The sequence below is a fragment of the Scyliorhinus canicula genome, chromosome 11 (assembly GCF_902713615.1).
Source record: "Scyliorhinus canicula chromosome 11, sScyCan1.1, whole genome shotgun sequence".
NCBI classification, from domain to species: domain Eukaryota; kingdom Metazoa; phylum Chordata; class Chondrichthyes; order Carcharhiniformes; family Scyliorhinidae; genus Scyliorhinus; species Scyliorhinus canicula.
The window spans coordinates 158,991,575-159,017,408 of record NC_052156.1 but is presented as its reverse complement, the minus strand read 5'-3'; the positions used below and the strand labels follow the sequence as shown (position 1 = coordinate 159,017,408).

At 45.9% G+C, this 25,834-nt stretch overlaps 1 protein-coding gene across 2 annotated transcripts in view; it reads left to right on the top strand.

The window, feature by feature from the left end:
- celf2 (cugbp, Elav-like family member 2) overlaps window positions 1-25,834 on the top strand; it is a 925,307-nt gene that overhangs the window by 100,577 nt on the left and 798,896 nt on the right. The window lies entirely within an intron of this gene.

Here is a 25,834-nt window from a genome sequence, read left to right as displayed (position 1 = left end):
TCTTTCCTCATGTGAGGCCAGGCAACTCCAGCTGGTCACAGAGAAACAGGGGAAGAAAAAGTGATGTTGTGACTTTGCAGGGCAGGTGTGCTGTGACATTTCAGCAACTTTTGACTTCCTAAAATAGAAGGAAGACTCCGCGGTGTTGATCTCATTCGATTTTCCTGTGATACTTTCTTTTTTTTTAATGTTCTGTTTAAGAAAGCTCCGACAGCTTTTAGTGGTTCAGAGTGCCCTGCCGTAAAAGGCCGGTTGCCAATGATCGGTTTAAGAACCGTGTCCTGTTTCTTGAGAGTCTCAATTGTCTGAATCTAGGAGGGGGATTCAACATCATCCTGTCAAAGTAGTGAACAGACTCTCCCCGGTCACTGACTCCCTCCAGAACAGCCAAACCTCGGCTCGTTCAAGAAAAGCAATTTCTAAAACCACACAAGATACTCGACCCTCCTTTGTTTCTTTTTTTTTAAATAGGAAGCTCGGGTGAAGTATTATCCGATTCAAAATGATATCAAATGCAAAACCAAAATACATTTTCATAAATTATTCACAGCAATCCTAACTAACGTATTTTGGAATGAGGCAGTCACCCTGCTGTGGAGCAAGCACAGTGTAATGTGTCCTTATTCCAACAAACCATGCTCTCTGTGTGGAAGGACTGTGCCTTTAAATATATCAACAGCAGGGGCACTTGCTTAACCCTTCCACACAACTGGAAAAGCAGGGAGAGCGTCAGGTCAACACAAGCTAGGTGGTGTCTCAGCACTTTTGACAAGGGCTAAAAATGTTGCATTGCTGCTGATGTGTGGGTTTTTCTTTGTGTTTCAGTGCGTGCGGAGAGTGCATTGTGAATGTGCTGCAGTTTCCCTGGCCATTCACACAAGTCATTGACTGTTTTCTGTCTAAAGCACCCATTGTCCAATTCAGGGTCTATTGCAATGTTTACTTCAGAGGTTGGCCAGCATAATGGCAGCAGCACAGCAGGTTTGCTGGGCAAAGCACTGTCCATTCCACTCTGTCCTGATGTCAGTACATGTATTAATAGTCACTAATTTAATTGCAACTATGTTTTTGTCTGATGACTGTTGACTTGTTTCTTTACACCAAAATAAATCGTGGACTTACCTTGAAATTTCTCCCACAGATCTCATTATCTTTGCTTATGAAAGACGTGAGATGGATATAGGCACACAGTGCTTTGTCAGTTATGAAAAAAGAATTACGAAACATTATGTCCCCCAAGATGATCCAGATATAGGTCACGCTATTTGAATCCATGTTTCTGGGGATTAGAAGTGTATTGCAATGTAGGATCCTGTGAGATGCCAGGTCTGGCATCTCTTTCTGTCTTAAGACATTAACATAAGCATTAAAGACACACATTCTCTCAGAATTCAAATCAAAAGGAAGTGATGTTGCGGTTAATTCCACCCCCTTCTGCAGTATTGCATCCAATATTGGTGCACACCTGTGATGGAATATTATTTCCCTTGACCGAGAGTGCAACACATAACCATGAAGACGATGTCCAATCTTGGAAATATGAATCGCGAGGGACTGTTAAGGAAGTTGGGCTTGTGCTTATTGAAGAAGAGGAGACTTTGGTGTGACCTGATAAACATTTTTTTTTTAAATTAGGGGAGTAATGATGTTCACCCTGACATATTGTTCAGAAAATGGGGAATGTAATATAAGATTCTGAACACAGCACCAATAGGGGTATTTCACACAAATGGTATCAATAATATCAACTAAACTAGCAGCTTGGTTATTGCAGAAATTGGCACTTTTTAAAAAAATATATAAATTTAGAGTACCCAATTATTATTTTTTTCCAATTAAGGGGCAATTTAGCGTAGCCAATCCACCTAACTCGCACATCTTTGGGTTGTGGGGTGAAACCCACGCAGACACGGGGAGAACGTGCAAACTCCACACGGGCAGTGACCCAGGGTCGGGATTCGAACCCGGGTCCTCAGAGCTCTGGGTTCAAAGCCTTTTCCAATGATTACAGTTTCCTATGTTTCTTTTGTGTGTCTATTAATACGGACGGACCTCAGCTGTGACATTACAACTTTGTTTTTGGCCGGTTTAGCTCAGTTGGCTGGACAGCAGGTTCAGTGATGCAGAGTGAGGCCAGCAGCGTGGGTTCAATCCCTGTACCAGCTGAGGTTATTCACTAAGGCCCCGCCTTCTCGACCTTGCCCCCCTCGCCTGAGGTGTGGTGATCCTCAGGTTAAATCAGCTCTCCACCTCAAAGGGGAAAACAGCCTATGGTCATCTGGGACTGCAGCAATTTTGTTCTCAATCACCTTTGAATTTAAAGCTGCCCCCCCACCTGAGAATTTGCCACTGACAGACTTCAGTCAGTATTTGAAATGAAAAAATGAAAATCGCTTATTGTCACAAGTAGGCTTCAAATGAAGTTACTGTGAAAAGTCCCTAGTCGCCACATTCCGGCGCCTGTTCGGGGAGGCTGGTACGGGAATTGAACCGTGCTGCTGGCCTGCCTTGGCCTGCTTTAAAAGCCAGCGATTTAGCCCTGTGCTAAACTAGCCCCCTTATTTCAAGGTCCCAGTGTCCTCATCAGCTGAGTTAGAAATTCACTGGCTCTAAGGTTGGCGATGACAACAAACCCCAATCATGGGATGCAGGTGCTTGTGATTTCGCTGCTGTGGCTTCTGCGCAATTTGAAGGATTAGCAGGAATCAAATGACTGTTCGCCTCTGATTCTGCCCTTTACATACTTCTCAAGCAGCGAAGCAGCCCCAGAACTGAAGGCAGGTTCTGAGGAGCATGCAATATATGTGTAGAAGAAATCCAGGCTGCTGTAGACATTTGCTGTAGATTTGTTGCTCACAAATCTTAAAATAAATAAATAAATAAATCTTAGCCATTGCGAAGACGAAATCCAACTCAAAAGCTTCCTTTCAATTTACAGGAGTACTGTGCATGTGGGCCAGTCTTGCCCTTGGTGCCATCTCATTAAACTCTACACTGAAGGGGCAGCACGGTGGCACAGTGGTTAGCATTGCTGCCTACGGCGCTGAGGACCGAGGTTCGAATCCCGGCCCTGGGTCACTGTCCATGTGGAGTTTGCACATTCTCCCCGTGTCTGCGTGGGTTTCACCCCCACAACCCAAAGATGTGCAGGATAGGTAGATTGGCCACACTAAATTGCCCCTTAATTGGAAAAATAATTGGGTACTCTAATTTTATAGAAAAAAAAACGAGAAAAAAAACTCTACACTGAGAACATTTTGCCAAAACCACTTACACGTTTCCTAAATGTAATCACATGGGGTTTTTCTTGTGGAACCCCAACAGTTGAGTACTTTATAAACATACTTGTCTGATAATGTTCCTGTAAAGCACCTTGGGGGAGAAAAAACATCTCTGATAGCAAGGAAAAGCAGCAGGCCAGGCAGTCTCTGTGGACAGGGCAAGAGGGTTAATTTTTTGGGGGGCAATGAAAGGAGTCCACACCAAGTTGTAGAGAAAAACAAAACTTATTTTATTTAGCACGGTAACTAGTATGCACAGCTCCAGTAGTTCCATACTGGGTCTTCTCTCCTCGGTGCCTGACCGACCGACTCGATTTGTACGCGGGCACATGAACTGTGTTAAGGGTTCCCCACCCCCTCTTCAGGGAAGCTTGTATTCTGCATTCTTCACGGGGTAGTGGATCATTCCTATAAGTGAGACCCGTATGGGTTTAACATTTAACATTGCAGTTAAATTATCCTATCATCAGGGCCCAGACGATGTTACAAATATACAACTTTTAAACAGGTGCAAAGTCAGGGAAACTACCATCCAGGTAGGGGATGGAGTAACACAAGGCTAGTGATAGGGTGGAGGGCAGAGAGAAGATAAATGACAAAAATGATGTCTCAGTAAGAGATGACCATGAGACGGGCAGATGCAATGTAAATGAACAGCAGAATTAAGGAAGAGGGAAGCATGGAGAATTTGGGAAGGAGGAGGAGGTGCTTTGGGCTCAGGAATGTGGCTGAAGAAAGGCGGGTAGACTGTGGACCACCTGATGGGCCATCTATGCAGAAGGGAGGGGAAGGGGGATCTAAACAAGCAGCAGCTCTCGTTTTCTCCACTTCAGTTGCCTCCGGTGCCACTCAATGGAGATGAACAGGGTAAATAAGACAAATGGGAATCCCAGAGAGTACTTCATTTTACATCATGCACTCATTGTGTCCAGTAGCCTTGGCACCAATGTGTTATTTCTCATGCCTAGATTTAGCATCAACTCTGAATTTACTGTCCGTCTGGAGTTTATGCATTAGAACATAGAACAGTACAGCACAGAACAGGTCCTTCGGCCCTCAATGTTGTGCCGAGCCATGATCACCCCACTCAAACCCACGTATCCACCCTATACCCGTAACCCAACAACCCCCCCCCCCCCCTTAACCTTACTTTTATTAGGACACTACGGGCAATTTATCATGGCCAATCCACCTAACCCGCACATCTTTGGACTGTGGGAGGAAACCGGAGCACCCGGAGGAAACCCACGCACACAGGGGGAGGACGTGCAGACTCCACACAGACAGTGACCCAGCCGGGAATCGAACCTGGGACCCTGGAGCTGTGAAGCATTTATGCTAACCACCATGCTACCCTGCTGCCCCATTCTCCCCGTGTCTGCATGGGACTCACCTCCACAAACCCAAAGATGCACAGGGTAGGTAGATTGACCATAGTAAATTGCCCCTTAATTGGAAAAAAAAAGAATTGGGCGCTCTATAAGTTTATTTTTTAAAACTCTGAATTCTAACTTTCAGCAGAATCGCTTTAGGGCTTCAGAGCAAGTGCGGGAATGTTGAACACTTGTGAATCTTTGTAAAAGGCATTGGTGTTTCTTTAACGTAAGCGGATTTATGGAAATGCATAAGAAAATAATGTCGCAAATACATTTCAAACAAGATGGAGCAGGTGACAAATAATGTGGACGGCAAAACAAACAGTTTAACTATTAGCATGTCTGGTGTAAAAGTCTCGATTCATTACAGTCAGCTTCAGTGATGCTGGATGCAGGCACACCAACAATTAGTCACCTTTTGACTAGATTACAAACCCACAACTCAGGCAGTAGAGTTAATATTGAATCAATTGCTCGTAATGGATATTAGTGCTGCTTTAAGCAGACTTTACAGCTATTGATTTACTGGAGAACTTGGCTTTGGAATTCACAATATAACTTTGAGTATACCTGTGTGTCTTAGCTCCAACAAGCGTAAGAAACCTCGTAAAGACATATGAAAAAACCATCATTGGATGTAATGGTTAATCAGTTGTAACAGGCCAAACAGCAAAGACAAACTTGTTTGAGGCAGCTTGTACCAGTGTCAGGAGGGGCGGCGCAGTACCACAGTGGATAGTACTGTTGCTTCACAGCTCCAGGGTCCCAGGTTCGATTCCCGGCTTGGGTCACTGTGCAGAGTCTGCCTGTTCTCTCTGTCTCTGCGTGGGTTTCCGCCGGGTGCTCCGGTTTCCTCCCACAAGTCCCGACAGACGTGCTGGTTAGGTGAATTGGACATTCTGAATTCGCAGTAACTTAATTGCAGTGTTAATGTAAGTCTACTTGTGACAATAAAGATTATTATCATTATAGGAAGAAGTTCCGGATATTATCAGCTTGTCTTTAAATGACCACAAACATGCAATAGACAGCATATGTACACTTGCACCCCTGCAGACTCACCAATATATACTCACAGTATATTGCCCTGACAACATGAAGCATGTTGTTCCCAACCTTGGTGTCATTTTAAAAAATATATAAATTTAGAGTACCCAATTAATTCTTTCCAATTAAGGGGCAATTTAGCGTGGCCAATCCACTTACCCCGCACATCTTTGGGTTGTGGGGGCGAAACCCACGCAAACACGGGGAGAATGTGCAAACTCCACACGGGCGGTGACCCAGAGCCGGGATTGAACCTGGGACCTCAGCACCGTGAGGCAGCAGGGCTAACCCACAGCGCCACCGTGCTGCCCCTTGTGGTCATATTTGACCTCATCATGAACCTCCAACCAAATATCCGCCACATCACTAAGACTGTCTATTTCCGCCTTCATATCATCACCAGACTCCGCCCCTGCCTCAGTCCTGAGCGGTTGTTTAAAAAAAGGAAGAATTCTATTCTCGCCCCTTTGGTTCTCTGCTGGTCGCTTGCATCTTTTAAAATTGATCCTCACAGAGGAAGATATGCCTTGTGTATCTAAATTCACAACTGTTGCTATGAGGCAACATTTTTCCAGACTGAAACCTGAAAGAGGAATGTAGTTGATTATTCAGTCCCTTGAGCCTGCTGTGTCATTCAATGCACTGAATTGTGCTTCCACTCCATTTACCGGCCTGAGCTCCATATTCTTCGATACCGTTACCTGATAAGAATCCTTAGGCATCATTATGATCCCCACAGAGACCAATAACTTTGAAAGAGAGCTATGGATTTCCCAGTGATAGACACTAAGTAACCGCATGACAGGAATTCACATTTTAAGGATTTACTGTAACTAATAAACTAAAATCAACATTGAGCAAACCCTACTTGGAAGGAAATGAATACATTAAACAGCAGAAAAGATATTCCCTTTAACTTCTCAATACAACCGAAATCCCTGAGCCATATTTAGACATTATGCTGAACTTAAAGGCAGCGATGCTATCTATTGCGCCACTGCTCTACCTTTGAAAAGATCAAGGAAGAAAATTAAATAAATCAAATTGTAGTGCTCAGGTTGGTGTCAACTTGGCTTATTTGTTTGCCTTCCATCCTCCATTTCAGAAGATTCAAGCCTGGTCGTTGAGCTCACAATCTAACTTGACCCTCTTGGGCATCTCTCAGGGAGTGTTCCATTGTCTAATGTGCCCATTCTTCAGAATAGTTGTTAAATGAACCCAAGTTCATCATCTGGTTTTTTCCCCCAGTAGCGTTGGTGGTCATCAACATTTACATGACAGGATTTGACGGCGAGAAGGAAGTTCCTCGGGTGTCCTGGCCAACCTTTGCCGCTAGAGGGGCAGCACGGTGGCGCAGTGGGTTGGCCCTGCAGCCTCACGGCGCTGAGGTCCCAGGTCCGATCCCGGCTCTGGGTCACTGTCCGTGTGGAGTTTGCACATTCTCCCCGTGTCTGCGTGGGTTTCACCCCCACAACCCAAAGATGTGCAAGGTAGGTGGAGTGGCCACACTAAATTGCCCCTTAATTGGAAAAATGAAATGGATACTCTAAATATTTTTTAAAACCGTTGCCACTAGCAACAAAGCAAAAACAGTTCAAGTAGTCACTCATGTTATTTGCTGTGCACAAAATGGCCGCACCTTTTGCCGACATAACAACAGCCGCTGCACTGCAAAATAATACATAAGAAGTAAAAATGATGAGATGCTTGAGAGATGTGATATGGCCCCATATCAATGCAAATCTTTCTCTTTTCTCTCTTAGGTGACACCAAGCTTGGGGTTTGTAGATTGTAGGAGGAAGGGAAAATTGAGGGAGGTAAGGATTTTCATGGTTTAAGGCCCGGGAAAGTGAATGAATGAGAGTATAGGAAGTGGTCCGATATTGCTTTGATTTTTAAATGTAAGTGGAAGCAGGGGAGCTACTCCTGTGATGTAACGGGAAGTTTAGCATTAAAACATGAAATACTTGTTAAATGTAAAGGACCTTTCATCAATGGTTGCATTTTTTAAAAACTAGAAATAAACTATTTTAATTGCTTGATAGACTCTAATTTATTTGGAATATAGATGGCTTGAAAGCGCGTTAAGACATCTGGTCGAGAAAGGTGCTACACAAATGCAGACCTTTCCTTAAACGTCTGGCAGATAATCAATAAGGTGCGAGTATCAGCATTGGAGGTGAGCCAGCTTTAAATGAAAATTAAACAAAGCAGCTCAACCTACTTTCTCCCTTATAGGTTCGACCCACTTTTAATTAGCTTTAGTTTATTTGCTGATTGATCTAAAAAAAAATTCTTACCTAATTTAATCCATTTTGTCTCTGAACATGATTTGCCCATTTCTTCCTGGCTTCAACTATCCTCTGTATAGTTGGCTCCATTTTCATTAAATTGGTTTTATTTTGCCGTCATTCGAGTACCAGTAATGTGAAGAATTGCCTGAGCACACAATAGATGCACAGAACCCAGGAAGGGTTGTCACTGAATGAATTATCGCTTCAACAAACTCCCAGGAGCCCAATTGTGCTTGGATTACATCAGTTGTCTCTCTCGCAAGGAAAGGGTTGAATGTCTCCGGATTATTCATAAGTCTGCACAGAACAAATTTCTGGGCTGCAAAAGCATGGCGCGTTGTTAGCCGCCGCCTGATGAGTCATCCAGATCATCAAAGCGATGAGGGAAAGGACAGTGTTAACTTCAGCCAGGTTGTTTAATTTGAACGGCAGTCCCAGACGTTAGGCACCCGAGCACAGAGCTAACTAAACAGAGAGGAGGCTGAAGTTTAGAATTTCTGCTGGCACCCGCGGAGCGATGGACATAAAGGATACGTTCACAACAGAAATCCGTTTGAGTGCAGTTTACGAGGACTGCTGCGCTGTTGTGGGTGGTGCCTCCATTTGGATGAAACTTTAAACTGAGGCCAATGTCAGCCCGCTCGGATGGATAGAAAAGATTGCATGGCACTATTTCGAAAAAGAGCAGAGGAATTATCCCCCGGTGCCCTGGCCAATATTTAACCCTCAACCGGCACCAGTAGAACGCAACACAACTGGCCATTCTCACATTGCAGCTGGTGGAAGTTTGCGGTGTGAAAATCGGCTGGTGCGATTCCTGCAACACGACACTGGCTAAAAAGGGCATCGTTGACAATCAAGAGGTTTGCGACATCTTGTGGTTGTGAAAGGCACTATGGGCGGGATTCCACGCCTGAATGGAGGGTGCCCAAAAGTAGGGGGTGCTCAGCAACTCCACAGCAAGGTGCTCACTTGGGGGGGGGGGGGGGGGGGGGGGGGGAAGGCGGGCACGGGTAACCCACCAATTCCCAAGATGATGGATGGGTGTGGGGTCAGGTCACCCTCATGCCTGGGTGGTGGTTGGGGGGGGGGGGGGGGGACTCACAATAGCGTTGAATGATGGGGTCGCAGATTGGGTGTGCTGCCCTTGTCTGCGAGGGGTTACTGTGTCTGTGGATGGGGGGTGTGGGGGACCCGCAAACTCACTTTGTGATCGGGGCACCCTTTAAAAACAGTGCCCCGATCTCTGAGGAGACCACCTTGCCGGCAAATTCAGTTCCCCACTGCAGAAGGGATTTACCAGTGAGAAACTCCCCAAACTTCAATAAAAACGACTAATTGTGGGTGAATACCAGTCTGGTTTGCACCACAAAAACTCACCCCACTAAACTCACCAAAACCTTTTGGGTGAAACGTGCCCGCCATGCCATGACGGCAGCAGAGGCAGCACCTTGCATTAATCCGTGTGCCAGAAGGAGGTGCCGTTCCTTGGTGGGGAAGCCCAGTGGGCATAGCTTCAAAGTGTTGCCCAGAATATTGGGGTCGTTTGCCTCATTGATGCCATGTAGCGGAATTGAACCGTGGTTGAGGAAAGTGATAACTGGAATATATTCTGTCCCACCGAGAGATTACTTTGCCTGCAGTGCAGCATACAACTAAACATTGGCAACATGTTGAAGTGTCATGGAAGGAGAAGGAAGTATCCTGGTTGCAATGTAACTGCCATGCCTGGGGAGTACATGCCTGCTGGCAAGCATCAACATGAATAGAGCTTTGTATCTGAGCAATCATGGAGCAAATTAGTTATGGATCAAAGAGAAGGGAGCACATGCCCTCTTGGCTCTCTACAAATCACTTAAAAGGTTTGTGCTTTAAGGAACTTACTCACTTCCTTTTTAACCCACAGAAAAGAAGCCGACTTTCCCTAGTTACATGTGCTCGGAATACAGCAATGGAAAAAGTCCAAAACTCAGGCAAAGAATCTGTAGCTTGACTTCATGCATTTCAGCACTACTGCTTAAAGGTGACATTGACGATTGATAGATGCGCTGATTTCGATGAAAGACTCCTTTTATGCTGAAGTATTCTGGGTAAAAATAAGCACTTAACAAAAATTTCAAGTATTGCTGGCAATGAGGTTGAATATATTGAACTCCTGAATCACGTTTCCTCCAAGTCTTCAGTTAATGCGTGTAGAAGTCATTTGAAAGTAGCAATTCCACTGAGGAACACGTTTGTTTTCTCTGACTTGCATTCCTGATATTCTTGCACAGAATCATGTCATTGTGGTCAACATTCCAACCTTATGCTGCAGGGTCCTGATAACGATTTAATTTGCAATCTCCTCGGAGGAGAACAGCTAACTTAGGTGTTTGTCTTGATATGCTGGGAGGTCACCTGCACAGTTCAAATGCCCCTTCCAGGCAGTTGCCCGAGAATAGCATTTCCTTATGGTTAATTTCCATAGCAAATGATTACAACGAGGTGATAACTTAATTGCTGGGTCACTGCAGATGATATTGAGAGCATAGAACATACAGTGCAGAAGGAGGCCATTTGGCCCATCGAGTCTGCACCGACACACCTAAGCCTTCACTTCCACCCTATCCCCGTAACCCAATTACCCCTCCTAACCTTTTTGGCCACTAAGGGCAATTTATCATGGCTCATAAGAGTGAGACACCTTTTATTGGACTTGAGCCACTTATAGGCACCAGGTTTCTTCCATTCCCTGGAGGTTGTTGGTGAGCCTGTCGACATTCTCGGACAATCTGGGAAATATTCTTCATGCCAGACCACAAGATATCAGGTTACAGAATTCACTTTTCCAATTTATCATATTGGGATTTGAGTTCACGGTTCCAATCCAGCATCAGAACCAATATTAGCTCATACTCCCAGAACTGAGAAAACAATGGACTTGTGCACACCATCCAATCCACTATTATTATTGTTATTTTTTTATATATATAAATTTAGAGTACCCAATCCATTTTTTCCAATTAAGGGGCAATTTAGCATGGTCAATCCACCTACCCTGCACATCTTTGGGTTGTGGGGGCGAAACCCACACAAACACGGGGAGAATGTGCAAACTCCACACGGACAGTGACCCAGAACCGGGATCGAACCTGGGACTTTGGCGCCTTGAGCCGGAGTGCTAACCACTGCGTCACCATGTTGCCCCAATCCACTATTATAAGGTTAAAAAAGAACTCAGCACATTATAGTGGAGAGGGTAATTTAGACAGGAAGAAAACCATTACCATATAGGTTAAAACAAGGTTTGAATATGACCTTTAAAACCATAAAGCCTCAACAACATAAATGTCCACCTGCCACAACACGCAGCTGATAACAAAGAAGAAAGAAAAGTACAGCACACGAACAGGCCCTTCGGCCCACCTAGCCTGCGCTGACCATGCTGCCCGTCTAAACTAAAATCTTCTACACTTCCGGGATCCGTAACCCTCTATTCCCATCCTAGTCATGTGTTTGTCAAGGTGCCCCTTAAATGTCACTATCGTCCCTGCTTCCACCACCTCCTCCGGCAGCGAGTTCCAGGCACCCACTACCCTCTGTGTAAAAAACTTCCCTCGCACATCTCCTCTAAACGTTGCCCCTCACACCTTAAACCGATGTCCCCTAGTAATTAACTTTCCCACTCTGGGAAAAAGCTTCTGACTATCCACTCTGTCCATGCCCCTCATAATTTTGTCGATTTCTATCAGGTCCCCCTCCCCAACCTCAATCGTTCCAGTGAGAACAAACCGAGTTTATTCAACCGCTCCTCATAGCTAATGCCCTCCATACCAGGCAACATCCTGGTAAACCTCTTCTGTACCCTCTTCAAAGCCTCCACATCCTTCTGGTAGTGTGGCGACCAGAATTAAATACTATACTCCAAGTGTGGCCTAACTAAGGTTCTATACAGCTGCAACATGACTTGCCAATTTTTATACTCAATGCCCCGGCCAATGCATGCCGTATGTCTTCTTGAAGATCTTCTCCACCTGTGTTACCACTTTCAGTGACCTGTGGACCTGTACACCCAGATCCCTCTGCCTGTCATATGCTTAAGGATTCTGCTGTTTACTGTATAACGGAGGAAGAGCCCAGAAAGCAAATCAAACCGTAATTCTCACAGGCATCAGAGTTAGCAGAACGGACATTTTCAGGAGGGAAACAAGAAGCCAGAAGGTTTCCCTCCTCCAGCAGCAAACAGGAAACCTCCTCCAAAAGGGAGGGGTCGTGGAACTCCTCCATTCTCAAAGTGAATTTAAATGTTGATGGCTCCATCTTAAAAATTTACTCCATCTCTGGGATTGTGCGCCATGTGCCAGACTTCATGATCACGCCAGCACTGTGTCCCAGATTCCCTTCTTTCCGTCCACCCTCCCTTCACTGAACAAAAGAACTGAAGTTGGGTTTGTTGGCGTCTGGTTGTTTAGTTGTGATGGCAATATTTAAACTTTGGTGAGACACGAACAGGAAAATTCCACTTGGCAACTCACCTGGCACTACTTACTCCCCAACTTGAAATTAAACAGAACTCCTTGCCTGTTTGCACCGAACTACCACCTATTGGTTGCCCCGGCTGCTTTTATTTCCCTGCTGCCTGTAGTTATCAGCAGGCTCTTGGGAGTCGGTCCTTCTTTCTTACTCATCAATTCCAAATCAAAGCTCTTTGCTTTTCAAAGGCTTCTTTCCCCTCTCCAGTTAAAGTTCAAGAGCCCACATATGGCAAGTCTGAAGAGGAAGTCCCATTCACTGAGCAATGAGTCATCTAATGTCCCGCAGCTCTGTTGTTCCCTGACATAAAGGAACTACTTGCAATTATACCACGTCTTTCACAACCTCAGGAGGTCTTAAAGCATTTTTTTTTTTTACAATTGATCAACTTCTCTTTCAAGTGTATCCACTGCTGCCAGGCAGAAAACACAGCAGCCAATTTGTGCACAGCAAGCTCCCACAAACAGCAACGTGACCGTGACCAGCTAATCTGTTTTCTGGTGTTGATTGAGGAATAAATATTGGCTAGGTTATCGTGATAACTTCCACGCTCTTCCTCAAAATAGTGCCGCGTCCAGACCGCAGTTTAAATAGAACATTATTAAAGGCGTCCAAACTGTTACAGGATGAAATCTTGATGTTTGAGTCAAAGCCAGCGGTGTCCTGCAGCGCTCTCAGAGTTTGCACGGCCAGTGCGGAGGCAGTGGAATAGCATGGGGGGTGAGCATGAGGGGAATCTCCGGCACTGGCCTGCCACATGCAACTGGAAAACCTTGCACCTTCCCATTGTTAGGTTCCACTGCAGTCTATCCGGAGGCCAGTATACCTCATCTCAGTGAATGTACTGCCGCTGGTACTACTCCAGGGTGAACTGGGAGAATGGGAACTTTAAGTTCCTTGCCCCAACTCCATCCATCCCTCCTGTCAACTTTATTTTGGCCTTGCAAGAGGATTATCCGGGTCCGCAGCCAGTGGCAGGAATTGCAATAGCCCGGTGGATTGGGCAAGAGGTTCCCACCTACCCCGACAAAGTTCCCACCTGCAACGATAAGGTTCCTGCTCAGACCTGCCAGAAATATGCAAATACCTAATTAAAACTGATTTAACTATCATTATTGGGCAGGAAGCTCCATTCACCGGCCTCCCAGGATGCTCCAGGCCCCCCAGCCGGGAGTCATGATGGCGTAAATTGATGCAAGTCCTGACAAACGGGCCTGGTGCTTTGCACTCCAATGGGGGCAATTGGGCGTATACCCTCCCTACATGTTCCTCTAGGGTGTCGCGCAGGGTCATGGTGGGCTTAGGCTGGGCTATGGGGGCTCAGGTCGGGTGTCCTTCACAGGTTGGGGGTCATTTGGCTGGTCTTCCTATCTATAGCCCTAAACCCTTTAAACTGTCTTCGGTTTGTCGAGATGAAAGATCTGTGGCGGAAACCCTTGAAGTGCTTTTTATCACAGCCAATGTATTGCCCTTTAACCTTTTCAATCCTCTGTGAGCACTTAGACGTGTTGAACTGCATTGCTCACATTCAATTTCACGATCCATTGCCTTTTACAAGCCTCTTGATTGACAGTTCCAGGCAATTTCAAAGGACATTTTACCAGTTGTTCATTTAAATAACTCTATTGGGGTCCATTAACTCTGAAGTACTTCTCTTTCGAGCAGCTGGTTCTTCCTAACCACAGTCGTTTTTAAAGAGGCTACCTCTTTGTTCCCAACTCCCATCTCCCCTGAAGGACTCCCATCGGCACCCTGGAGGCAAGTATCGGAAGGGAGCTCATCCCGTTATCCCTCCCCTCGGAGTCGAAGGTGACAGGGGGCAGGGTCAGAAGGGGTACTGAGGAGAGGAGAGCTAAAAGTGGGGGCTGATGTGGGGGACTTTGTGGGGGGGGTAATCTGGGGGTCTGGGGGGTGCTGAAGTGGGGGACTATGGGGGGGGCTAATCTGGGCGTCTGGGGGGGGCTGAAGTGGGGGACAGAGCACGGGACATGGGGAGAGGCTGATGGGGGCGGGGGTGGCTTGCCAGCAATTTTGCATATTTTATATACAACATATTACAAATTATTAGAGAAAAAAAAACACGCAAAAATTAACATATATATTTACAGGTAAGCAGCTTCATAATAACAATTGTGGCCACCCCCTTTAGCCGGCATACATATTTTACAATCCCCAATATGGCCGAGGCACATGTTTATAGGCATTTATTTATAGTTTGGTTTTGGGCCTTAGCTTGCCATCAAACCCCCATAACGAACTCCCCCCCCCCCCCCCCCCCCCCCCCCCCCTCCCCCCGGCTACCTTCCCCCGATTCCCGTCCATTTTCCCCTGATTCTTGGCCACCCGACTATTCTTCCTCTTGTTCGTTGGCCACAAACAGGTCCCGGAACAATTGCATGAATGGCTCCCACGTTCTGTGGAAGCCGTCGTCCGACCCTCGGATGGCGAATTTGATTTTCTCCATTTGGAGAGATTCCGAGAGGTCGGACAGCCAGTCTGCAGCTCTGGGCGGTGCTGCTGACCGCCAGCCAGACAGGATTCTACGGCGGGCGATCAGGGAGGCAAAGGCAAGGGCGTCCGCCCTCCTCCCCAGGAATAGATCTGGCTGGTCTGCAACCCCGAAGACCGCCACTATCGGGCATGGCTCCACCCTCACCCCCACCACTTTGTCGCTGGCAGAAGGTTGGCTGAAAATGGGGGAATTGTGCCTGTGGATATATGCCATGGTGACATGTTTGGCCTCATTTTGCTAAGCTGAATTCATACTTGGTTTCAAAAAAAAACTGAACCTTAGAAAAGAAAGGAGCTTCTACTTTCTGCTTCCTTCTCAAAACCGTGCTAAACTGGGCTGGACTGAAAAAATGATGTGTGTTATCGGCATAAAGGCATTGACACCCGCGCTAAGTTAAATTCTTCATATATGCATGGTGGTAACCCTACAAAACACACGCTAATTACTGGGAGTTGAACGTTTTATGTAAAGGAAGACTGAGCAGGGTTATGTGCGGAGTCTGCACGTCCTCCCCGTGTCTGTGTGGGTTCCTCCGGGTGCTCCAGTTTCCTCCCACAAGTCCCGAAAGACGTGCTTGTTAGGTGAATTGGACTTTCTGAATTCTCCCTCTATGTACCCAAACAGGCGCCGGAGTGTGGCGACTAAGGGCTATTCACAGTAACTTCATTGCAGCGTTAATGTAAGCCTACTTGTGACACTAATAAAGATTATTATACTAATATTATTATGGGGTGAAGGTGGGGGGACTGGTGCTTAGTATGTTGTTCGTTCAGAGAGCTGGCACAGACATGAAGGGCCAAATGAACTCCTTCTGTGCTGCAAGAATTCTGTGATTCTGTGAACTTCTAAAATCGAATGTCACTTTGTACAGAGATTAATATGGCAGAGCTTGAAACCCAGAATGGCAAGGTGAGTGAGAAGTTCCAGGTTAGCAAAGCAAGCAGCAATAATTCGACAATTCGCAGCATTCTTGCGCCCTACATTTTCTTGTATTTAAAAATTTTCCTACGCTAACTGAAATAATAGGATTGAATGAGGTGCGGCGGGGGGGGGGGGGGGGGGGGGGGGTGTGATGTAGGGGAGAGGGGGACAAATTAAATGTATTCTCTCCGTCGTGTCAAAGACCTGTGTGTGGTAGCCATGGTTACTTTGCTGTGACAACGCACTCCAGTGCTCTACATGTCATCGCACTGTGATGTTTTCAGCTATCCATTATTTCATTTAGTTTGTCATCGGGAATGTAAAATAATAACAGAATAAAAAGTGGCAGCCAAGTACTATTGCGTTGCAGCATGTCGACCCAACACTTGCATTTAGCTCGGCATATCCTTCTGCACCTGCCCAAGGGGCAACTATCATATCATAACCTAGAAGATAATTGAATGAAGAATTGATTTTATTGACTCTAATAAAAAGCTGCTCTTATTACTTTTACAAATTACTTGTAATTATGATTGTCTAGAGAGAGGCTTATCAATCCAGCAGGGACAAATTAAACAGGAATGCATAAAACCACTTTCCTCCTGTGATTTAACTCCTTTCAGTACATAGCTCGAGAGGTGTAATACTAAGACATATCAGACAGGCAAGCAGGGAGCTTTGCCTTTTAGTCATCATGGTGCCCGACACAAGTGGAAACGCATTGGGTGCGATTCTCCGTTGGCCGACGCCGATGTCGCGATGCGCGATTGGGAGGAGAATCGATTCCGATGCCAAAATCGCGGGGGCACCGATTTGGCGCCAAATCGCAATTCTCCGTCACCTCGACAGTGACATCAATGCGTACTGGAACATACGCACAGTAAACACCATTTACATATCATTAGGGGGCCCGACCCGTATTCTCGGGGTGCCTCTGCGATCCTCCTCCCCCAATGGGCCAAGTTCCCGACGGCGAGGTTCACTTGTGCTTTTAAAACTGTGTATCCTGCCCGTGGCTGCTGCGGGAGACAGAGGGGCTACGGAAAGTGTCCAACATTATCATAGTTTGCTGACAGTTGTGCCACTGGCCGGTTGGGCTTCTGCCAGGGCTAGGGGGGAGTAGCGGGGGGGGTGGCCAGGAGGTGGGCCGTGGGGTTGGGGTGGACGGGCACGGAACACCATTGCCGCAGCCGGCAAGGCAACCGTGCAGCTGCGCACACTGCTAACAGCCCACTTTGAACTTAGTGCCACGGATTGGACAGGTGCCCCCCCCCCCCCCCCCCCCCCCCGGACACTCCTCTTTGGCCCCAGCCGACCCATCAGCGGCTTGGGCACGCGCCATGCAACCAGTGCAATCTTGTTGGCTGGGATGAATGTGTGTGTGGATTGTAAGGTGTATATATGGTTGCAGCTTGTCAGCCTCCCCAGTGTCAGTCACAGACCTGGCAAATCCCGCACCGTTTTTCATTGGAATCAATTGTGTTCGACACGACGCCGGTGCTAGCCCCTTAACAGTAATGGAATCTGTCCAGGTGTGGCGCCAGTCTTGCTGTTGTGAAAGTCCATGAATTCTGCGTTGGCGTCAACACTTCGTCTCAGAAACGGAAAACCCCGCCCGTTATGCTTCACAGTCTGCCAGCCAAATCCAAACAGGTGCAGTTCTGACTTCCCAATACCAAATGCCCATCACTCTCTCCCAGTAGGATTGCAGTCCACCTACCCAGTACCAAAGAACAAAGGCTGTCATTGCCAAAGCTCAGGTCACCGCACATCGTACCTGCACAGCTAAGCTTCCCAAACGTTTGGTCGATCACGCCCGTCCGACCCACTGGGGCAAGTAAAAACAGAAAACGCTAGAAAAGCTCCGACGGTCTGTCAGCATGTGTGGAAAAAGAAACCGAGTTGATGTTTCAAATCCAGTGTCACTCACACACTTATTGAAAGGCCACCTCATTGGAATTAAGTTTTTCTTTAAATATTTTTATTCTCTTTTTTCACATTTTCATCCAAATTTACACCCACCAACAAACAATCAAGGGTAAGAAATAAGAATCCCCTGGCCAACAATTCCTCCCTCCCACCAAGCCCCAAACAACCCCCAACATTTTAAATACAAACATCAAAGAAAAGGAATCAGGAATTCACCATCCACCCCATACATAGTCACCAACAACATACACAGTCCAACTGCCCCTCCATGTTCGAGAATAACTGTGCACTGAGAATGGTAAAGATGCTCCTTGTGGTAACGCTCACGTTGACCACATCATCCAATTCTTGAAAGTGCATAATTCTCCCCGTGTTTGCATGGTTTTCGCCCCCACAACCCAAAAATGTGCAGGTTAGGTGGATTGAACACACTAAATTGCCCCATAATTGGAAAAAATGAATTGGGTACTCTAAATTTAAAAAAAGAAAGTGCATAATAAATAAAGCTCATGAATTGTCGAATCCTTCCATCCGTCCCCTCAACTCAAACTTCACCTTCTCAAGTGTTAAAAACTCCAACAGATCCGCCCCACCCCCGCCACGCCAGGGCACAGCGTGGAGAGACTCCACCCCAACAGGATCTGCCGTCGGGTGATCAGTGAGATGAAGGCTAAAACATCTGCCTCCGCACCCGCTTCCCACCCCGGCCGATCCGATACCCTGACCATGGCCTCCAGAGAACCCGCCTCAAGCCTCACCTTTGAAATTACCCTGAACACCTCCTATACCCCTCCAGCTTTGGACAGGACCAAAACATATGAACATGGTTCCCCCCCGCCCCACCACACCCCATAACGTTTCATTGGAATTAAGTTCCCCCTCCAAATTAAGTCCTCCACTGGCAAGAAATGAGAATGTTCACTTTTGATGTCTGCGTATAAGTGGCTAGCACCTGCTGAGGTAGACTTCTTGCATAGTTAACAGTGAATTGCCCTGTTTGGGGAGTGTCTGTATATGTCAGCCTATGCTTGAGATTGGGTGGTAGCAGTTGACGTTGTGTGGAGGATGACTCGTGAAGGAGGGAAGGGTGGAGTGGCGGCTGGGCAAAGTTAGATGGGATTGTGTAGGCTGCCTGGGTGCCCTTCAGATACGGTGACGTCCTGCCTTCCCCCTCCTGTGAGATTCATCATACTTTGCACGATGTATAAGTAATGAGCTGGCCAGCGCAAGGTCATCATGGTCGCCCACCCCGACCCCAGTGGAAATCATTTCGATTTCAGCTCCCACCACCGAACTTCAGAATGGAAGATTTTGCCAATGAGTTACCAGAGGGTGATCTAAATACAGCTGCAATCTACTCTAGAAAATCTTCTAATAGTTATAAACCACTCTGGCTTCCAGCTTCAGTTGGATTATTACTTTGCAATTGTCACTCGGAATCCATTACTTCCCTTCAGGAAGTTGCTTATTTTACAAATCATAATAAACATCGTCGGGAGTGCTTGATAAACGTTGACTACCTGGGCTTTGAGAAATCATTAAATAATAGAAATCAATGATCTTTTCAAGAACTGTGGCTCGTTGAGTAAATGCACTGCCTGCCGTCACTTGGGCTGATCCAGCTTCTGTCGCCGACCTGTCGTTGAGCGAACACTCCGGACTACAATGCACTGAGCAGGGTCAGCAGGTGAGGCTGCATTTAAACTGCCACCTTGTTTTGCACGCACGTTAATGCAAACATGAAAGTGTGATTCACTCCAGGAAACAGTCCTCAGAGAGGGCTGAAGCTCTGGGTCCAAAGAAACCTGCCACTTGTTCTGAATCTTGAGTGAGGACAGGATTTGAGGTGACCCTGTGGCCGAATACTGAAAATCACAGAGGTTGGTGGGGAGCGGAGTGAGAGTGGAGGGGCGCTGCGGGGGGTGGGTGGGGGGGGGGGGGGGGGGGAAGGATGCAGGATGGTGAAATAGCTTTTTGTGAGTGGATGGAAGGTGAACCTAATGAACTGATAGACCATTGGATTTCATTTGTTCCTCAGTGAATAGGATTCTCATCTCTGAGTCAAAGGGTTGTGTTTTCAGGATCCCCCTCCACAGAGCATCTGACCTAGGCCAACGCTCCAGTGCCTTACAGGGGTGCATTTATTTATTTATAAATTTCGAGTGCCCAATTCTCTTTTTCCAATTAAGGAGCAATTTAGCGTGGACAATCCACCTCGCCTGCACATGTTTTGGGCTGTGAAGGCGAAACCCACGCAAACACAGGGAGAATGTGCAAACTCCACATGGACAGTGACCCAGAGCCGGGATCGAACCTGGGACCTCGGCGCCGTGAGGCTGCAGTGCCACCCACTGCACCACCATGCTGCCCCACGGGGGAGGGGAGATGCATTTAAGCTATGACCACTCAGGTGGATGTCTAAGATTCCATGCGAGTATTGAGCAGGAGCCCTCCACAACCCAAAGATGTGCAGGTTAGGTGGATTGACCACACTAAATTGCTCCTGAACTGGAAAAACAAATAATAATTGGATTCTCTAAATTAAAAAAAAAAGAAAGAGCAGGGGAGATCCATCCACCCCCACATGTATCAGCTAATCTTTGTCCTTCAACCACTGCTCAAATTGGCTGCCGTTTTTCCTGCATTTATAACAGTGGCCACAATCGAACACTGACTGTAAAACACTTTTGGATGTCGTAAGGTTGGGCAACTGCTATCTAAATGCAAGCATGTCTTTCAATTTGAAAACAGAATGGGGCACAGTGCATAACAGGCTGCTGATTCACTGTGAGCCTGCTTTACATCCTGTCACACATCAACTTCGCCACCACTGTTAAAACTCACTTCCGAATTCTGGTCACTTCAGTAAGGCAACAGAAGGATGACACTGTCTGGAGAACAATAAGGTTCACGAGATGCTGCAACCTGGACTGAGGAGAAGCAAAGCCTTTTCAAATATAAAATTTGGAATCTAGACTTTCTTCAACAAGATTGCCTAAGTTCAAACATTAGAATATTCAAACGGTGATGACAAATAAGTGTGCCAGGCTTCAATGGAATTTCAGAGGCAGATTGTAGAAACGACGGCAGTTGTACGGTTAGATGACAGAGATGTGGGAACCACATTATAAACCTTGTCAATGGTTGCAGCTCGCAATTATCCATATCAGCAGGGAAGCTCCGATTTTGCAACAAGAAGTGCAAATTAAAGACTCTATCATCCGTCATCTATATTAGGGGATGTGCAGTGACTGGAATAAAACGACTGCTTGTGCACCCACCCCCCCCCCCCCCCCCCCCCCCACCCCCACAGAAATGACATTTTCATAGAATGTACAGTGCAGAAGGAGGCCACCCGGCCCATCGGGTCTGCACCGGCCCCCGGAAAGAGCACCCCATCCAAGCCCACACCGCCACCCCATCCCCGTAACACCACCTAACCATTTTTGAACACAAAGGGCAATTTGCCAAGCTCAGGCCTCGTAATGCACAAGGTTTGAAACATGAAGAGGTGAGCACAATGTGTTTTGAGAGCTAACGGTTAGCTGATGCTTCTTTTTGATTTGCTTTTTAAAACCCTGTAGTTTGTCGGAGGAGAGGAAATTAGGGAGCGGCGGGATTCTACAGCTTAGAGAGCATGGAAAAGTACGAGGATAGAGGGCAATGAGTTTTGATTCCAGATGATGATAACCTGCTGTCTATTTCCAGCAATTTCTGAATCCAGATTGCTTAAAGCAAGGACTCTGTAAGATGGAGCTTATTAGCACTGGCTGAGCAGCTAGAGATGAACTTGCTTTGCCAGCTTTATAAAGTTATGCCTTTTCATTCAATTTCGAATTTGAAAGTGAGTCCAACAAAAGACAGGAATGAAATTTCAACTTCAGTTTCACCAATATTCTCAATTTAGCTCAGGTAGCAACAGTAAACTGCATGCTGTACCTACTCATGAAATTTAACACTGTTACTGCTCCCCAGAGTCTGAACTATGTATTGCTTTCTAAGTAGGCAGCTTGGGAAAATAAACAAAGCATCTACCTAATAATGAAAGTCAATAAAGTAAATTTCCCTCTTCAGCACTCCTGTGTGTCAAGCTCTACAGTGGGAATGCTAAAGGCAGAATTTTATCGCTCCCCCATGTCCCTCCATCCATTGGCCAAACATTAGATATGGCGACTGAATGAACATTGTTGAATAGACATAACATCCTATTATGGCTTTTGTGCTGAGAGGGGAGGAGTGGCAGAACACAGATCCTGTTATTGTTGGTGGCTCTAATATTGAATGGAATTTGCTGATACTACAGGCATCGAGACAGTTGGACGACTTTGGTCGGTGGGGACCACGCACTTCTCAGTCGGAGAGTGTGCAGCTGCCACACTGCATCACATTTAGTTGGTGGCAAAAGCATTCGAGATCCTCTTTCCCACGATATGCCTGATGATTCTCACTTTCTCAGCTGCAGGTAAAAGATACCAGAGTAACAATGACAGATATTTATTGCATTTGTGCCAAATTTCCCTCCGTGCCGCCTCAACAAAGGAGTTAACCTATTTAACATAACATAGAGAGGAATCCGGTAGGTACAATAATCGCGCACGAAACCTACGGGGTGGGAGTGCTTGTCTTCACCATGCTCCTTGCAGAGTACCAGCTCTCCCGCTAGGGGCGGGGTATCTCAATGAACCCATGTATACAATGTTGGTCAGACAACCTCGGTTTGGAACCCGGTAGGGATCTACCAGGTAGTGTACATATCGGTGGTGTACCTCCTGGAAGGAACTAATAGGACTGATCCTTGCCAATCCTCTCTGGGAACTGATTGCACATCCAGTCTCCACGCGATGGAATTAAAGTCCTCCCTGACTTCGAGCTGTCAGGGTCCAATGGGAAATAATTTGATTGGCCTCCGTCTCCAACTTCTAGATTTCCACGGCCTACTGTGTCAGACCAGTCCTCACTCAGCATCAAATCCCTAATGTGATTCAGAGAGACCACAAGGAGGTGGAAAAGTGTTGCAGCCAAATGATGCTTTTCTCTTCGTGCGGTGAAGGCACATTGCCGGGGCAGAGTAGAAGGGGCATTCATTTTACATCTAACTGTACAATGCCTGATATGGAAGTGTTTGATACATGCAATGGATGGGCAAAAGGCTTCACTCACCATTACTAATATCATTCATATTGGTAAGCAAATAATTGACACCCATCATATAACTATCAAGGCAAACAACACCAAATATATGTCCCGTGTATGGTAGGTGGCAGAGTATGAGGCACGGTACAGTTCAGTAGCCCTCTGAGTACGGCTCTGCCAGTTGAAGACAGATTAATCTGTGAAAGATGCCTTTTTAAGAATGCAAATTCTTTCGAAATAGTGTGTTCTGTGCTGCGCCAGCAACAAGGTGACAAGATTGGACACAGTTCAAAGGCATCACAAAAGTGGAGATTGGTGAAGGGAGGTGTGCTTGCTTACAGATTAATTGGAATGGAGGTAGACATGTAACACAATTACAGTAATTTATGCCCGTGTGATATTGTGTTCAAGTTGAGGTAGGGGATAATGGTGTGCTGTGTGGAGAGTGTTGTTTACAACATGACATGCAGCCACATAAATCGGAATCTGTTCTGATCTATTATTTTCTTTTTCGAAACAACCTTTTCCCCGGCCACAGTTGGTAAAAAATACCTGTGCGTGTCAGTTTGAGAATGCCACATTGCATAATAGAGGACCTGAATGGATTTCATGAAAAATCCAATATCAGGCAGGCTAGTCTAGAATAACGTGCGATTTGTCAAACAACAAAAGACCACAGGAGCACAATTAAGGACAAACTGGCCTCTTTTCTCGAGGCAAGCAAAGGCTGAGGAATAATCTGATGGAGGTCTTTCAGATTATGAAGGGATTTTGATAGGCTGGCACAGAGATGTCCCTATTTGTCGGGGAATCCAAATTTAGGGACCACAAGTTAAAGGTGGTCACTAACAAAAGCAGTAAGGAATTCAACAACAACAGCAACTTGTATTTATAAGTAGTCCCTGAATTCAGGCAAAATGCCTTTAACCAGAAAATAATTGAAATGTGGAATTCACTCAACTAAGTAATGGATGAAATAAGTAACATTGAAACATTAAAGGAGATGCAAGGTAAGCAGACAATGGAGAAAAGCAAAAGGTTATGAAGAGGCGCATTGTTGACCACAAACATCGCCACGGAGCAATTGGGTTAAATGGTCCTATCACTGTGCCGTGCACGCCACGTAATTATTAAAAACCATGGCCAATGACTAAGATCGCCTTTACGCTTTTAAGTTTCTCTCTGATTTTCCCTCAACTATCCTCATTTCTCTGACCCCACACTCTTGAGGTCTTAGATAGAAAGAAAACAGCGTAACCGTGATGATTTCCAAAGAACACATCAGTGGATCAAGGAAAGATACATCACGTACCAATTTGTGCCTGCCTGGATAAAATAGTAGAAATAGAAACATTTACATCATTTAAGAAACAATCCGATTCATTGGTTGACTAGAATATATGCTTGCTTTCAGATGGCTGAGTTCCAACAGGCCAAAAGGATTCCATGCATGTTTCTACCTTACGAAATGGGAATGGATTCTTGTGCATTTGACTACACAATCCAGAATTATGCAGAGAATATACCTCCTGATAAATAACCCCAGGAAAGACATCACACAATATTCCTATTGGACTCATTTTCTTTCTATCATGTTGGCCTTGTGTGTTATTAGACACATCTCAATAATTTTGTGTCTATTCATGATATTTGGACGTTAGGCATCACACTGAAACACTTATGGCAATCTTTTGAAACTTGACACCAAAAGATTATTCTGGTGCAAGCTCTAATGATTAATCATTTTATCACTGGTATACTGACAGGTGTGTTGTGTGCACAAACCAGATTGTTCTGTAGGTAACACTGCAAATTGATCTTTGCGAAAAAGATAAGAACACCCAAAAGTTTTTTTTTTTTTGAAAAATTTAGATTACCCAATTATTTTTTCCAATTAAGGGGCAATTTAGAGTGGCCAATCCACCTACTCTGCACATTTTTGGGTTGTGGGGGCGAAACCCACGCAGACACGGGGAGAATGTGCAAACTCCACACAGACAGTGACCCAGAGCCGTGATCGAACCTGGGACCTCAGCGCCATGAGGCGGTTGTGCTAACCACCAGGCCACCGTGCTGCCCTAGAACACCCAAAAGTGACAGGATTCAAACAGAACATTTACCCGGAAAATTATTAGAAAGTGGAACTCACTACCACAAGGAATAGGGGCAGCACGGTAGCATGGTGGTTAGCACAATTGCTTCACAGCTCCAGGGTCCCAGGTTCGATTCCTAGCTTGGTTCACTGTCTGTGCGGAGTCTGCACGTTCTCCTCTGGGTGCTCCGGTTTCCTCCCACAGTCCAAAGATGTGCAGGTTGGGTGGATTGGCCATGCTAAACAACCATTAGTGTCCAAATTTGCCCTTAGTGTTGGATCAGGTTACTGGGTTATGGGGATAGGGTGGAGGTGGGGGCTTGGGTAGGGTGGTCTTTCAAAGAGCCGGTGCAGACTCGATGGGTTGAATGGCCTCCTTCTGCACTGTAAATTCTATGAATAGTTGAAACAAATAACATTAAAACATTTAAGGAAAAGTAGGATAAACACGCATGGAAGAAAGAAAAAGGAATCTTGTCACCTGATCGGCATTCCCTGCTCACAACCTTCCTACCTTTTGAAGCTAGGTAGTATTTTGTGCAATTACATGGTACGTTGTAACATCTGCAATCTAGGTATCCATTGTTCAGAAACACCAGTAGTCTGGACATCTTTTGAACAGACCAAAGCAAGTCATGGCTTCATTTTAGTAGCATATTTTGGAAGCAAAAAAATGGAAGATGAAGCGTTTGGATAAGCAAAACAATTATTTTACCGCTTTATAAAGTTTTGTCATT